This window comes from Arachis hypogaea, chromosome 9 (assembly GCF_003086295.3).
Source record: "Arachis hypogaea cultivar Tifrunner chromosome 9, arahy.Tifrunner.gnm2.J5K5, whole genome shotgun sequence".
NCBI lineage: Eukaryota > Viridiplantae > Streptophyta > Magnoliopsida > Fabales > Fabaceae > Arachis > Arachis hypogaea.
Genome location: NC_092044.1, coordinates 77,592,878 through 77,610,541, shown reverse-complemented (window position 1 = coordinate 77,610,541; position 17,664 = coordinate 77,592,878). Strand labels below are relative to the sequence as shown.

Genomic DNA, 17,664 nt, shown 5'->3' with positions numbered 1-17,664 from the left:
ATACATGCATTTACACATACAAAAATGGACATATAGAGTCAAACAAATTAAGGATCACAATCATAGAGAGAGAACAATACACACAAGAAGGAAGATAAATTACTATAAGATGTAGCCACGCAACAAGGCTCAAAACTCACTTGCTTATGTTCTTAACTCAAAATCCATGTTCCAAAGTACAATCTTCGAGCAAGCTTAGCATCAAAAGTTTTTTCATTTTTTCAAGTTGGTAAGGTTACCCAAAAATCTTATTTTCCTATGAGAGAATTCATTACTCCAACCAAGTAGACTTATCATGCAAATGGTGTCAAAGAAAACCTAATCATGTAACCTATCCTAACTAACAAAGAGATTCAAAAGTTTATTCGGGTGTTACCTACGGAGATCAGTCGGCCGACCTCCCCACACTTAAAACTTAGCACATTCCTTGATGAGCGGATAATTTATACGCTTTTTGGCACTGTTTTTAGGTATTTTTTAGTATGATCTAGTTACTTTTAGGGATGTTTTCATTGGTTTTTATGCTAAATTAACATTTTTGGACTTTACTATGAGTTTGTGTGTTTTTCTGTGGTTTCAGGTATTTTCTGGCTGAAATTGAGGGACCTGAGCAAAACTCTGATAAGAGGCTGACAAAGGACTGCTGATGCTATTGGAATCTGACCTCCTTGCACTCAAAATGGATTTTCTAGAGCTACAGAACTCCACATAGCGCGCTCTCAACGGTCTTAGAAAGTAGACATCCAGAGCTTTCCAGCAATATATAATAGTTCATACTTTATTCGTGATTAGATGACGTAAACTGGCGCTCAACGCCAGTTCCATGTTGCTGTCTGGAGTCAAACGCCAGAAACACGTCACGAACCGGAGTTGAACGCCCAAAACACGTTACAACTTGGCGTTCAACTCCAAAAGAAGCCTCAGCTCGTGGATGATCAAACTCAGCCCAAACATACACCAAGTGGACCCTGGAAGTGGATTTATGCATCAAATACTTACTCCTGTAAACCCTAGTAGCTAGTCTAGTATAAATAGGATAATTTACTATTGTATTAGACATCTCTGGACGCCTAGTCCTTAGACCTTCATGGGGGCTGGCCATTCAGCCATGCCTGGACCTTTCACTTATGTATTTTCAACGGTGGAGTTTCTACACACCATAGATTAAGGGTGTGGAGCTTTGCTGTACCTCGAGTTTCAATGCAATTACTATTATTTTCTATTCAATTCGAATTATTCCTGTTCTAAGATATTCGTTGCACTTCAACTTGATGAATGTGATGATCCGTGACACTCATCATCATTCTCACTTATGAACGCGCGTGATTGACAACCACTTCCGTTCTACCTTAGACCGGGCGCATATCTCTTGGATTCCTTAATCAGAACCTTCGTGGTATAAGCTAGAATTGATGGCGGCATTCATGGGAATCCGGAAAGTCTAACCTTGTCTGTGGTATTCCGAGTAGGATTTCGGGATTGAATGACTGTGACGAGCTTCAAACTCCTGAATGCTGGGCGTTAGTGACAGACGCAAAAGAATCACGGGATTCTACTCCAGCCTGATTGAGAACCGACAGATGATTAGCCGTGCTGTGACAGAGCATTTGGACCATTTTCACTGAGAGGATGGGATGTAGCCATTGACAACGGTGATGCCCTACATACAGCTTGCCATGGAAAGGAGTGAGAAGGATTGGATGAGAGCAGTAGGAAAGCAGAGATTCAACAGGGACAAGCATCTCCATACACTTATCTGAAATTCCCACCATTAATTTACATAAGTAGTTCTATCCTTTATTATTTAAGCAAGTATCTCTTTATATTTCCCATAACCAATTATTATCCGCCTGACTGAGATCTACAAGATGACCATAGATTGCTTCATACCAACAATCACCGTGGGATCGACCCTTACTCACGTAAGGTATTACTTGGACAACCCAGTGCACTTGCTGGTTAGTTGTGCGGAGTTGTGACTAAGTGTAATTCACGTGTGAGAGCTACCAAATTATTGGAGCCATTGTTGATGATCACAATTTCGTGCACCAAGCTTTTGGCGCCGTTGCCGGGGATTATTCGAGTATGGACAACTGACGGTTCATCTTGTTGCTCAGATTAGGTAATTTTCTTTTTATTTTTCTTTTCAAAAAGTTTTCAAAAATATTCTGTTTTCGAAAATTATTCTAAATTTTTAAGAATAAATTCTAGAGTTTCACAAGTAACATGTTGATGTCTGGTTGGCTGTAAAGCCATATTCAAACTCCTTTGGAATTGGTCTTCAACTAATCACCACAATGCATGTAATTCCATCCTAAAGCTGACTGGCTATTAAGCCATGTCAAACCCTTTGATTGGAGCTTTCGACTAACATTGAAAGATTCCTGGAATTCTTCTTAAAGATTTTGAATTTCTTATTTTCTTTTTCCATATGTTTTTCGAAAAAATAAAAGAAAATACAAAAAAAATTAGAAAATCATAAAAATCAAAAATATTTTATGTTTTAAGTATGGTGTCAATTGCATATTCATATTGTTCTTCCATTTTTTTCGAAAAATTCATGCATTCATGGTGTTCTTCATGATCTTCAAGTTGTTCTTGGTAAGTCTTCTTGTTTGATCTTGATGATTTCTTGTTTTGTGTCTTTTGTTGTTTTTCATGTGCATCTTTGCATTCATATTTTCCAAGCATTAAAGATTTCTAAGTTTGGTGTCTTGCATGTTTTCTTTGCATCAAAAATTTTTCAAAAATATGTTCTGGATGTTCATCATGATCTTCAAAGTGTTCTTGGTGTTCATCTTGACATTCATAGTGTTCTTGCATGCATCATGAGTTTTGATTCATAATTTTTATGTTGTGAGTCATTTTTGTTGTTTTTCTCTCTCCTCATTAAAAACTCAAAAATCAAAAAATATCTTTTCCTTATTTACCTCCAAATTTTCGAAATTTTGGGTTGACTTGGTCAAAAAATTTTTAAAAATTAGTTGGTTCTTACAAGTCAAGTCAAATTTTCAATTTCAAAAATCTTATCTTTTCAAAACTTTTTTCAAAAATCAAATCTTTTTCATTTTTATCTTATTAATTTCGAAAATTTTAAAATTATTTTCAAAATCTTTTTCTTAATTTTATTTCAAATTTTCGAAATTACACTGACAATTAATGTGATTGATTCAAAAATTTGAAGTTTGTTACTTTCTTGTTAAGAAAGGTTCAATCTTTAAATTCTAGAATCATATCTTTTAGTTTCTTGTTAGTTAAGTAATTAATTTTAATTTTAAAAAATTTAAATCTTTTTCATCTTATCTTTTTATCATAACTTTTTCAAAATTTTATCTTTTTCAAAAATTTGATTTCAAAATGTCTTATCTAACTTCTTATCTTCTTATCTTTTCAAATTTGATTTTAATATCTTTTTCAACTAACTATTTGACTTTTTGTTTGTTTCTTATCTTTTTCAAAACCACCTAACTACTTTTCCCTCTTTAATTTTCGAGAATATCTCATCCCTTTTTCAAAATTTTTTTAAATTAATTGATTGTTTTAAATTTAATTTTAATTATATATTATCTTTAATTTTTGAAAATTATTAACTACTTTTTCAAAATTATTTTCGAATTCTCCCTCTCTTCTCTTCTTCTATTTATTTATTTATTTACTAACACTTCTCTTTATCTCTTATCACCTCCCCTATCCTTACTCTTTATACAGACTATTCATCCCTCTCCTTTCTTTATTCCCTTTCTTCTTCTACTAACAATAAGGAACCTCTTTACTGTGACATAGAGGATTTCTCTTTCTTTTCTTGTTCTCTTCTTCCCTATATGAGCAAGAACAATGAAAAAGGCATTCTTATTGAAGCTGATCCAGAACCTGAAAGGACTCTAAAAATGAAACTAAGAGAAGCTAAATTACAACAATCCAGAGACAACCTTTCTAAAATTTTCGAACAAGAAAAGGAGATGGCAGCCGAACCCAACAACAATAATGCAAGGAGAATGCTAGGTGATTTCACTAAACCAACGTCCAAATTTGATGGAAAAAGCATCTCCATTCCGGCCATTGGAGCAAACAATTTTGAGCTGAAATCTCAATTAGTTGCTCTAATGCAACAGAACTACAAGTTTCATGGACTTCCATCTGAAGATCCTTACCAGTTTTTAACTGAGTTCTTGCAGATTTGTGAGACTGTAAAGACAAATGGAGTAGATCATGAAGTATACAGGCTCATGCTTTTCCCTTTTGCTGTAAGAGACAGAGCTAGAACATGGTTGGACTCACAACCTAAAGATAACCTGGACTCCTGGGATAAGCTGGTCACGGCCTTCTTGGATAAATTCTTTCCTCCTCAAAAGTTGAGCAAGCTTAGAGTGGATGTTCAGACCTTCAAGCAAAAAGATGGTGAATCCCTCTATGAAGCTTGGGAAAGATACAAGCAGATGACCAAAAAGTGTCCTTCTGACATGTTTTCAGAATGGACCATATTAGATATATTCTATTATGGTCTATCTGAATTTTCCAAAATGTCATTAGACCATTCTGCAGGTGGATCCATTCACTTAAAGAAAACGCCTGCAGAAGCTTGATGAGCGGATAATTTATACACTTTTTGGCATTGTTTTTAGTATGTTTTTTGTATGATCTAGTTAGTTTTTAGTATATTTTTATTAGTTTTTAGTTAAAATTCACTTTTCTGGACTTTACTATGAGTTTGTGTGTTTTTCTGTGATTTTAGGTATTTTCTGGCTGAAATTGAGGGTCCTGAGCAAAAATCTGATTCAGAGACTGAAAAGGACTCCAGATGCTGTTGGATTCTGACCTCCCTGCACTCAAAGTGGATTTTCTGGAGCTACAGAAGCCCAATTGGCGCGCTCTCAACGGCGTTGGAAAGTAGACATCCTGGGCTTTCCAGCAATGTATAATAGTCCATACTTTGCCCAAGATTTGATGGCCCAAACCGGCGTGGCAAATCAGCCTCAGAATTTCCAGCGTTTAACGCTGGAACTGGCATAAAACTTGGAGTTAAACGCCCAAACTGGCATAAAAGCTGGCGTTTAACTCCAGAAAAGGTCTCTACACGAAAATGCTTCATTGCTCAGCCCAAGCACACACTAAGTGGACCCAGAAGTGGATTTTTACGTCATTTACTCATTTCTGTATACCCTAGGCTACTAGTTCACTATTAATAGGATCTTTTGACATTGTATCTGTACCTCATGATACTTTACACGTTTCTTTGTGTACTTTCCACGGCATGAGTCTCTAAACCCCATGGTTGGGGGTGAGGAGCTCTGCTGTGTCTTGATGGATTAATGCAATTACTACTGTTTTTCATTCAATCATGCTTGCTTCCATTCCAAGATATTACTTGTTCTTAAACCGGATGAATGTGATGATCTGTGACAATCATCATCATTCTCAACTATGAACGTGTGCCTGACAACCACCTCCGTTCTACCTTAGATTAAGTAGATATCTCTTGGATTCTTTAATCAGAATCTTCGTCGTATAAGCTAGAACTGTTGGCGGCATTCAAGAGAATTCGGAAGGTCTAAACCTTGTCTGTGGTATTCTGAGTAGGATTCAAGGATTGAATGACTGTGACGAGCTTCAAACTCCTAAAGGCGGGGCGTTAGTGACAGACGCAAAAGAATCACTGGATTCTATTCCGGCCTGATTGAAAACCGACAGATGGATAGCCGTGCCGTGACAGCGTGCATTGAACATTTCCACTGAGAGGATGGGAGGTAGCCACTGACAACGGTGAAACCCTTGCATACAGCTTGCCATGGAACGAACCTTGCGTGCTTGAAGAAGAAGACAGTAGGAAAGCAGAGATTCAGAAGATGGAGCATCTCCAAAACCTCAACCTATTCTCTATCACTGCAAAACAAGTACTTAGTTCATGTTCTTTTACTTTTCACAATCAATCCTGATAATTTCTGATATCCTGACTAAGATTTACAAGATAACCATAGCTTGCTTCAAGCCGACAATCTCCGTGGGATCGACCCTTACTCACGTAAGGTATTACTTGGACGACCCAGTGCACTTGCTGGTTAGTTGTGCGGAATTGCAAAAGTGTGATTGCAATTTCGTGCACCAAGTTTTTGGCGCTGTTGCCGGGGATTGTTCGAGTTTGGACAACTGACGGCTTATCTTGTTGCTTAGATTAGGACTGTTTTATTTTTGATGGTTTAGAGTCTTTTAGTTGAGTCCAGTTTCATATTTTAAGTTTGGTGTCAATTGCATGCTTTTGTTTTTCTTCTAATTTTCGAATTTGCATGTCCTTAGTCCCTTTTTGATCCGTAAAAATTCTAAGTTTGGTGTCCTCTTTGTGTTTTTCCCTTAAAATTTTCAAAAAATTAGTGTTTGATTTTCTAAAAAATTCTAAGTTTGGTGTCATTTTGTTGTTTTTCTCTTTCCTCTTTTCAAAAATCAAATCTGTTTCATAAAAACTTTTCAATCATATCTTTCTAATTGCTAATCTCAAAATCTTTCTAATTAACTAATTGATTCAGTTTTCAATTTGCTTTGATCTTTTTCTCTTTAAATTTTCGATTTTTTTTATTTTCCTTTTGTTTTTATTTCATTTTTCGGTCAATTTAAAAAAAAAACAAAACAAAATTTATCTATTTGCAATCCATATCATTTCCCTTTATCCATTATAGACATAAGTGGGATTGATCAGTCCAAAAGGACTCTGGGGTCATATGCTAACCCCATTACAGCTGCATATGGGAGTAGCATCTGTACACCTCCCATCAAAGCAAGCAGCTTTGAGCTAAATCCTCAACTCATTATCATAGTGCAGCAAAATTGCCAGTATTCCAGTCTTCCACAGGAAGAGCCTACTGAGTTTCTGGCACAGTTCTTACAAATTGCTGACACAGTACATGATAAAGAGGTGGATCAGGATGTCTACAGACTATTACTGTTTCCATTTGCTGTAAAAGATCAAGCTAAAAGGTGGTTGAATAACCAACCTACAGCAAGCATAAAGACATGGAAACAGTTATCAAACAAATTCCTGAATCACTTTTACCCTCCAAAGAGGATGACACAGCTAAGGCTGGACATCCAAGCCTTTAAACAAGAGGATAATGAATCCCTTTATAATGCCTGGGAGAGGTATAGAGGTATGCTAAGAAAATGCCCCTCTGAAATGTTTTCAGAGTGGGTACAGTTAGACATCTTCTACTATGGGCTTACAGAAAAAGCTCAGATGTCTTTAGACCACTCAGCTGGTGGATCTATACACATGAGGAAGACAATTGAAGAGGCTCAAGAGCTTATAGACACTGTTACTAGAAACCAATATTTGTACTCTAGCAATGAGTTCTCTCCAAAAGAGGAAGTCATGACAGTAGTCACTGATCCTAATTCTCAAGAACAGATGATTGAGCTTAATCAACAATTGCTCCTGATGACAGAACAGTTAGCAGAATTTAAAGAAATGCTCCATGAAACTAAAGTTGCTAACAAGAACATAGAACTGCAGTTGAATCAAGCAAAACAGCAAATATCTAAATAGATAACAGAGGAATGTCAAGCAGTTCAACTGAGGAGTGGGAAGACACTGAATAACACTGCTCAAAGTAGCAAAAAGCCAAACAAGGAACAATTGACAGGGGATAACCAAACCACTGTTCAAAATCCCTCTGAGGACAGTAAGAGCCCAGAGAGGAATGTTATTGGCGTTCAAACGCCAGAAAGGGAGGGAAAGCTGGCGTTAAACGCCCATTCCCTGCCCAGTTCTGGCGTTCAAACGCCAGAAAAGGGGGAAAAGTTGGCGTTAAACGCCCATTTTCCACCCAATCCTGGCGTTCAGACGCCAAGGGAGGATCAGACACCTGAGAGTGCTGACAGTAATCCCTCTAACAAGGCTTCTTCAACCACTTCTGTAAGGAATAAACCTGCAGCATCTAAGGTTGAAGAATATAAAGCCAAGATGCCTTATCCTCAAAAACTCCGCCAAGCGGAACAGGATAAGCAATTTGCCCGCTTTGTAGACTATCTAAGGACTCTTGAAATAAAGATTCCGTTTGCAGAGGCACTTGAGCAAATACCTTCTTATGCTAAATTCATGAAAGAAATCTTAAGTCATAAGAAGGATTGGAGAGAAACTGAAAAAGTGTTTCTCACTGAAGAATGCAGTGCAGTCATTCTAAAAAGCTTACCAGAAAAGCTTCAAGATCCAGGAAGCTTTATGATACCATGCACATTAGAAGGTGCTTGCACCAAGACAGCCCTATGTGATCTTGGAGCAAGCATCAATCTAATACCTGCATCTACTATCAGAAAGCTTGGGTTGACTGGAGAAGTCAAACCAACCCGGATATGCCTCCAACTTGCTGATGGCTCCATTAAATATCCATCAGGCATAATAGAGGATATGATTGTCAAGGTTGGGCCATTCGCCTTTCCAACTGACTTTGTGGTGCTGGAAATGGAGGAGCACAAGAGTGCAACTCTCATTCTAGGAAGACCTTTCCTAGCAACTGGACGAACTCTCATTGATGTACAAAAAGGGGAAGTAACCCTGAGAGTCAATGAGGATGAGTTCAAGTTGAATGCTGTAAAAGCTATGCAGCATCCAGACACACCAAATGACTGCATGGGCGCTAACATTATTGACTTTCTGGTAGAAGAGGTCAATATGACTGAAAGCCTAGAATCAGAGCTTGAGGACATCTTCAAGGATGCTCAACCTGATCAAGAAGAATCAGTGGAAACAAAGGAATTTTCGAAAATTCCTCAGGAGGAGGATAAGCCTCCCAAACCTGAACTCAAACCACTACCACCATCCCTGAAGTATGCATTTCTGGGAGAAAGTGACACTTTTCCAGTGATTATAAGCTCTGCTTTAAATCCACAGGAAGAGGAAGCACTGATTCAAGTGCTAAGGACACACAAGACAGCTCTTGGGTGGTCCATAAGTGATCTTAAGGGTATTAGCCCAGCTAGATGCATGCACAAAATCCTGTTGGAGGATAATGCCAAACCAGTGGTCCAACCACAGAGGAGGCTAAATCCTGCCATGAAGGAGGTGGTGCAGAAAGAGGTCACTAAATTACTAGAGGCTGGGATTATTTATCCTATTTCTGATAGCCCCTGGGTGAGCCCTGTCCAAGTTGTCCCCAAAAAGGGAGGCATGACAGTGGTTCATAATGAAAAAATGAACTGGTTCCTACAAGAACAGTCACAGGGTGGCGTATGTGTATTGACTACAGAATGCTCAATACAGCCACCAAAAAGGATCATTTTCCTTTACCATTCATAGACCAAATGCTAGAAAGACTAGCTGGTCATGATTATTACTGCTTTTTGGATGGCTATTCAGGTTACAACCAAATTGCAGTAGATCCTCAGGACCAAGAGAAAACAGCATTTACTTGCCCTTCTGGCGTGTTTGCCTACAGAAGGATGCCTTTTGGTCTGTGTAATGCTCCTGCAACCTTTCAGAGATGCATGCTATCCATCTTCTCTGATATGGTGGAGAAATTTCTTGAAGTCTTCATGGATGACTTCTCAGTATATGGAGACTCATTCAGCTCCTGTCTTAACCACCTATCACTTGTCCTGAAAAGGTGCCAAGAGACTAACCTGGTTTTAAACTGGGAAAAATGTCACATTATGGTGACTGAAGAAATTGTCCTTGGGCACAAAATTTCAAGCAGGGGAATAGAGGTGGATAAGGCAAAGGTAGAGGTAATTGAAAAATTACCACCACCTGCCAATGTTAAGGCAATCAGAAGCTTTCTGGGGCATGCAGGATTCTACAGAAGGTTTATAAAGGATTTTTCGAAAATTGCAAAACCTTTGAGTAACCTGCTAGCTGCTGACACACCATTTGTGTTTGACACACAGTGTCTGCAGGCATTTGAGACCCTGAAAGCTAAGCTGGTCACAGCACCAGTCATCTCTGCACCAGATTGGACATTACCATTTGAACTAATGTGTGATGCTAGTGACCATGCCATTGGTACAGTGTTGGGACAGAGGCATAACAAGCTTCTGTACGTCATTTATTATGCCAGCCGTGTTCTAAATGACGCACAGAAGAATTACACAACCACAGAAAAAGAGTTACTCGCAGTGGTCTATGCCATTGACAAATTTAGATCCTATCTAGTGGGGTCCAAAGTGGTTGTGTACACTGACCATGCTGCTCTTAAATACTTACTCACAAAGCAGGATTCAAAACCCAGGCTTATCAGATGGGTGTTGCTTCTGCAAGAGTTTGATATAGAAATAAGAGACAGAAAAGGGACAGAGAACCAAGTAGCTGATCATCTGTCCCGAATAGAACCAGTAGCTGGGGCGTCCCTCCCTTCTACTGAGATCTCTGAGACCTTCCCAGATGAGCAACTCTTTGCCATTCAGGAAGCTCCATGGTTTGCAGATATTGCAAATTATAAAGCTGTGAGGTTCATACCCCAGGAGTACAGCAGAGTGCAAAGAAAGAAATTAATTTCAGATGCCAAGTACTACCTCTGGGATGAACCATATCTCTTTAAGAGATGTGCAGACGGAATGATCCGCAGATGTGTACCCAGAGAAGAAGCACAAAGGATCCTATGGCACTGCCATGGATCACAGTATGGAGGACATTTTGGAAGTGAGCGAACAGCCATTAAAGTCCTCCAATGTGGCTTCTACTGGCCTACTCTCTATAAAGATGCCCGAGAGTTTGTGCGTAACTGTGACAGTTGCCAAAGAGCTGGTAACTTACCTCACGGATATGCCATGCCTCAACAAGGGATATTAGAGATAGAATTGTTTGATGTATGGGGAATTGACTTCATGGGTCCATTCCCACCATCATACTCAAACACTTACATTCTGGTGGCAGTGGACTATGTATCTAAGTGGGTAGAAGCAATTGCTACACCCACTAATGATACCAAGACCGTGCTGAAATTCCTCCAGAAACACATCTTCAGCAGATTTGGTGTTCCCAGAGTACTAAACAGTGACGGGGGCACTCATTTCTGCAATAGACAGCTATACTCTGCTATGGTTAGATATGGAATTAGCCACAAAGTGGCAACTCCGTATCATCCACAGACAAATGGGCAAGCTGAAGTCTCTAACAGAGAGCTAAAAAGAATCCTGGAACGGACTGTGATAGCCCGAAGAAAGGATTGAGCAAAGAGCTTGGATGATGCTCTGTGGGCATACAGAACAGCATTCAAGACTCCTATAGGAACCTCTCCATACCAACTGGTGTATGGGAAGGCCTGTCATCTGCCCGTGGAACTGGAACATAAAGCCTACTGGACAACCAGATTCCTAAACATGGATGCTCAGTTAGCTGGTGAAAAAAGATTGCTCCAGCTAAATGAGCTAGAAGAGTTCAGACTCAATGCCTTTGAAAATGCAAAAATTTATAAGGAAAAGGCAAAGAAGTGGCATGACAAGAAGTTGTCATCCAGAGTCTTTGAGCTGGGACAAAAAGTCCTGCTCTTCAACTCTAGGCTCAAATTGTTTCCAAGAAAACTCAAATCCCGGTGGAGGGGTCCGTATGTGATTACAGGAGTGTCACCATATGAATATGTTGAGCTTCAGGATATTGATTCTGACAAAAAGTTCATTGTTAATGGACAGAGAATCAAGCATTATCTTGAAGGCAATTTTGAGCAGGAATGCTCAAAACTGAGACTTGAGTGATTCTGAGTAAAGGTCCAGCTAAAGACAGTAAAGAAGCACTTGCTGGGAGGCAACCCAGCCATTAGCAGGTTATATGTTTTGTTTTTACAAAGGCAAGTATCAAAAATGAAGGAATTCACAGAGTTACAGAAGGATTCAGCGCAAAAAGCAGAGAAAAAGAGCTTACTGGCGAAAAAACGCCAGTAAGGGGCATTTTGGGCGTTAAACGCCAGAATGGGCACCATTCTGGGCGTTTAACGCCAGGTGTGTAGCATCCTGGGCGTTTTAGAAAAATGCCCAGTGATAAAGGAATTCTGGCGTTTAACGCCAACCAGGGCACCTGGCTGGGCGTTAAACGCCCACAATGGGCAACAAATGGGCGTTAAACGCCAGAATGGGTGCCATTCTGGGCGTTTAACGCCAGAAAGGTGGGGAACCAAGATTTTGATTTCCAATCAAATTTTTTTCAAATTTTCCTTTTCTTACCCATACTTTCTACATAAATACATCTCAACCTTTCATCATTCACTTTCAAATCTTCAAAAATCTAAAATCACTCTTCAAATCTCTCAAATCAATCCCAAATCTTGTTCAAAAACTCACCCTTCTCTCAAATTCTTTCCATATCTTCTCAAATCTCCTTTCAAATTTTTCTTTTTTTTTCGAAATCTCTCCTCCCCACTTTATAAATACACGTTCAGCCCCCTCATTGCCCCACACCATTCGAATTTGCTCCTCCTCTCTCTCCCTTCTTTCCTTTCTTTTGCTTGAGGACAAGCAAACCTCTAAGTTTGGTGTGCTTTTCCGTGATCACTAAGCCAAGATTCATCAAGATCATGGCTCCTAAGGGAAAACAAACCAATTTAAGAGGAAAGAAAGAGAATAATCCAAAGAATCTTTGGAATCAAGAGAAGTTCTTAACCAAAGAACATGAAGACCATTATCACAAAATAATGGGTCTGAGGTCAGTGATCCTGAAAGTTAAATTTGATCTGAAAGAAGATGAATATCCGGGGATCCAAGAGCAAATTCGAAATAGAGGATGGGAAGTTCTAACCAATCCTAAGATAAAGGTTGGAAGGAATATGGTTCAGGAATTCTACTCAAATCTGTGGCTAACAGATAAGCAGAGAATGACTGGAACTGCTTACCATACCTACAGAACCATGGTCAGAGGGAAAGTTATGTACTTCCATCTGGACAAAATAAGAGAAATCTTCAAATTGCCTCAACTGCAGGATGATCCTGAATCCTTTAATAGGAGAATGGTGAGAGCAGATAAAGGGTTGGATCAAGTTCTAGAGGATATATGCCTCCCTGGAACTAAGTGGATAACCAATTCAAAGGGTGTCCCAAACCAACTCAAGAGGGGAGACCTCAAACCAATTGCAAGAGGTTGGCTAGACTTTATTGGGCGTTCCATATTGCCCACTAGCAACCGTTCTGAGGTCACTATCAAGAGAGCAGTGATGATTCATTGCATTATGCTTGGAAAAAAAGTGGAGGTTCATCATGTGATTGCTTGTGAGATCTACACAATTGCAAATAAAAATTCCACTGAAGCCAAATTGGCTTACCCAAGCTTGATCTCCTTGCTCTGTAAAGAGGCTGGGGTAAAGATGGGAGTAGATGAATTCATACCCATTGAACATCCAATCACCAAGAAGTCAATGGAAGGACAAATGCAAGACAACTCTATCAAAAGGAGGGCGCAGGAGTTCCTCCCTGAATTTCCTAAAATTGACTACTGGACTAGCCTAGAAGCATCTATCATCAAGTTACAAGAAACTATGGAGCAACTGAAGGAAGAACAGCAGAATCAGAACTGCATGCTCTGCAAATTGCTGAAGGAACAAGAGAAGCAGGGGCGTGAACTCCAAGAGTTGAAACGCCAAAAGCTCTCATCTCAAGTTGAGGGAGCATCCACTTCTCAAAATCAAGGTTGTTGAGTCCTAACTCTGTGAAAACCTCTATCATTAGGAGCCTATTTAAAAATTTTTTTGTTTTTTCTATTTTTATTTTCTAGTCTAATCTTATATCTATTTTTGACTCTTGTTCTTAATTCATAATTAATAAAATTTAAAATTCATGTCCTAAAGCTATGAATGTCCTATGAATCCATCACCTCTCTTAAATGAAAAATGCTTTAATCACAAAAGAACAAGAAGTACAGGATTTCGAAATTTATCCTTGAAACTAGTTGAATTAGTTTGATGTGGTGACAATACTTTTTGTTTTCTGAATGAATGCCTGAACAGTGCATATGTCTCTTGAATTTGTTGTTTTGAGAATGTTAAAAATTGTTGGCTCTTGAAAGGATGAGGAAAAAGAGAACTGTTATTGAGGATCTAAAAAATCATTTAATTGATTCTTGAATCAAGAAAAAGCAGTGGATACAAAAAAAATTTCGAAAAAAAAAAGAGAGAGAGAAGAAAGAAAGAGAAAGAAAAAGAAAGAAATAAAGTTGTGATCCAAGGCAAAAAGAGTGTGCTTAAGAACCCTGGACATCTCTAATTGGGGACTCTAGAAAAGCTGGGTCACAATCTGAAAAGGTTCACCCAATTATGTGTCTGTGACATGTATGTATCCGGTGGTAATACTGGAAAACAGAGTGCTTTGGGCCACAGCCAAGAATCATACACTAGCTATGTTCAAGATTCATTATACTTAACTAGGAGAATCAATAACACTATCTGAGTTCTGAGTTCCTATAGATGCTAATCATTCTGAACTTCAAAGGATAGAGTGAGATGCCAAAACTGTTCGGAGGCAAAAAGCTACTAGTCCCGCTCATCTAATTGGAGCTAAGTTTCCTTGATATTTTGGAGTCTATAGTATATTCTCTTCTTTTTATCCTATTTTGATTTTCAGTTGCTTGGGGACAAGCAACAATTTAAGTTTGGTGTTGTGATGAGCGGATAATTTATACGCTTTTTGGCATTGTTTTTAGTATATTTTTGGTATGATCTAGTTAGTTTTTAGTATATTTTTATTAGTTTTTAGTTAAAATTCACTTTTCTGGACTTTACTATGAGTTTGTGTGTTTTTCTATGATTTCAGGTATTTTCTGGCTGAAATTGAGGGTCCTGAGCAAAAATCTGATTCAGAGACTGAAAAGGACTGCAGATGCTGTTGGATTCTGACCTCCCTGCACTCGAAGTGGATTTTCTGGAGCTACAGAAGCCCAATTGGCGCGCTATCAACGGCGTTAGAAAGTAGACATCCTGGGCTTTCCCGCAATGTATAATAGTCCATACTTTGCCCAAGATTTGATGGCCCAAACCGGCGTGGAAAATCAGCCTCAGAATTTCCAGCGTTTAACGCTGGAACTGGCATAAAACTTGGAGTTAAACGCCCAAACTGGCATAAAAGCTGGCGTTTAACTCCAGAAAAGGTCTCTACACGAAAATGATTCATTGCTCAGCCCAAGCACACACTAAGTGGACCCAGAAGTGGATTTTTACGTCATTTACTCATTTCTGTATACCCTAGGCTACTAGTTCACTATTAATAGGATCTTTTGACATTGTATCTGTACCTCATGATACTTTACACGTTTCTTTGTGTACTTTCCACGGCATGAGTCTCTAAACCCCATGGTTGGGGGTGAGGAGCTCTGCTATGTCTTGATGGATTAATGCAATTACTACTGTTTTTCATTCAATCATGCTTGCTTCCATTCCAAGATATTACTTGTTCTTAAACCGGATGAATGTGATGATCCGTGACAATCATCATCATTCTCAACTATGAACGTGTGCCTGACAACCACCTCCGTTCTACCTTAGATTAAGTAGATATCTCTTGGATTCTTTAATCAGAATCTTCGTCGTATAAGCTAGAACTGTTGGCGGCATTCAAGAGAATCCGGAAGGTCTAAACCTTGTCTGTGGTATTCTGAGTAGGATTCAAGGATTGAATGACTGTGACGAGCTTCAAACTCCTAAAGGCGGGGCGTTAGTGACAGACGCAAAAGAATCACTGGATTCTATTCCGGCCTGATTGAGAACCGACAGATGGATAGCCGTGCCGTGACAGCGTGCGTTGAACATTTCCACTGAGAGGATGGGAGGTAGCCACTGACAACGGTGAAACCCTTGCATACAGCTTGCCATGGAAGGAACCTTGCGTGCTTGAAGAAGAAGACAGTAGGAAAGCAGAGATTCAGAAGATGGAGCATCTCCAAAACCTCAACCTATTCTCTATCATTGCAAAACAAGTACTTAGTTCATGTTCTTTTACTTTTCACAATCAATCCTGATAATTTCTGATATCCTGACTAAGATTTACAAGATAACCATAGCTTGCTTCAAGCCGACAATCTCCGTGGGATCGACCCTTACTCACGTAAGGTATTACTTGGACGACCCAGTGCACTTGCTGGTTAGTTGTGCGGAATTGCAAAAGTGTGATTGCAATTTCGTGCACCAAAGCTCAAGAACTTATTGACATGGTTGCAAATAACCAATTCATGTACACTTCTGAGAGGAATTCCGTGAATAATGGGACGCCTCAGAGGAAGGGAGTTCTTGAAATTGATGCTTTGAATGCCATATTGGCTCAGAACAAAGTATTGACTCAGCAAGTAACATGATTTCTCAAAGTCTGAATGGATGGCAAAATGCATCCAACAGTACTAAAGAGGCAGCTTCTGAAGAAGCTTATGATCTCGAGAACCCTGCATTAGCAGAGGTAAATTACACGGGTGAACCTTATGGGAACACCTATAATTCATCATGGAGAAATCATCTAAATTTCTCATGGAAGGATCAACAAAAGCCTCAACAAGGCTTTAATAATGGTGGAAGAAACAGGCTAAGCAATAACAAGCCTTTTCCATCATCTTCTCAGCAACAGACAGAGAATTCTGAGCAGATCCCCTCTAATTTAGCAAATTTAGTCTCTGATCTGTCTAAAGCCACTTTAAGTTTCATGAGTGAAACAAGGTCCTCCATCAAAAATTTAGAGGCACAAGTGGGCCAGCTGAGTAAGAAAATCATTGAAACTCCTCCCAGTACTCTCCCAAGCAATACAGAAGAAAATCCAAGAGGAGAGTGCAAGGCCATTGATGTAATCAATATGGCCGAATGCACAAGGGAGGAGAAGGACAAAAATCCTAGTGAGGAAGACCATATGGGACGTCTCTCAAGCAAGAAAGAGTTCCCTATTGAGGACCTAAAGGAATCTGAGGCTCATATAGAGACCATAGAGATTCCATTAAATCTCCTTCTGCCATTCATGAGCTCTGAAGATTATTCTTCCTCTGAAGAGGATGAAGATGTAACTGGAGAGCAAGTTGCTCAATATCTAGGAGCCATCATGAAGCTGAATGCCAAGTTATTTGGTAATGAGACTTGGGAAGGTGAACCTCCCTTGCTCATTAGTGAACCTGATACATGGGTTTAGCAAACTCTACCTCAAAAGAGACAAGATCTTGGTAAATTCTTAATACCATGTACCATAGGCACCATGACCTTTAACAAGGCTCTGTGTGACCTGGGGTTAGGCATAAATCTTATGCCACTCTCTGTAATGGAGAAACTGGGGATCATTGAGGTACATCCTGCCTTATTTTCATTAAAATTGGCAGACAAGTTAGTAAGACAAGCTTATGGATTAGTAAAGGACGTGTTAGTAAAGGTTGAAGGCCTTTACATCCCTGCTGATTTCATAATCTTAGAAACTAGGAAGGAAGAAGATGAATGCATCATCCTTGGAAGACCTTTCCTAGCCACAGCAGAAGCTGTGATAGATGTTAACAGAGGAAAATTAGTCCTTTAATTGAATGGGGACTACCTTGTGTTTAAGGCACACGGCTATCCTTCTGTAACAAGGGAGAGTAAGCATGTAGAGCTTCTCTCAATACAGAGTCAAACAGAGCCCCCACAATCAAACTCTAAGTTTGGTGTTGGGAGGCCACAACCAAACTCTAAGTTTGGTGTTGAACCCCCATATCCAAACTCTAAGTTTGGTGTCAGGAGTCCACAACATTGACCTGACCACCTTTGTGGCTCC

The 17,664-nt window shown here is 39.3% G+C and overlaps 1 protein-coding gene and 1 non-coding gene across 2 annotated transcripts in view; both read right to left on the bottom strand.

The window, feature by feature from the left end:
* Nucleotides 1-17,664, bottom strand: part of LOC140175145 (ATP-dependent Clp protease proteolytic subunit-like) — a 37,129-nt gene that overhangs the window by 3,419 nt on the left and 16,046 nt on the right. The gene's annotated exons all lie outside the window — the stretch shown is intronic.
* Nucleotides 4,359-4,462, bottom strand: LOC112713596 (small nucleolar RNA R71). The gene has a single exon (XR_003158567.1). It is a non-coding gene; the product is annotated as a small nucleolar RNA R71 (small nucleolar RNA).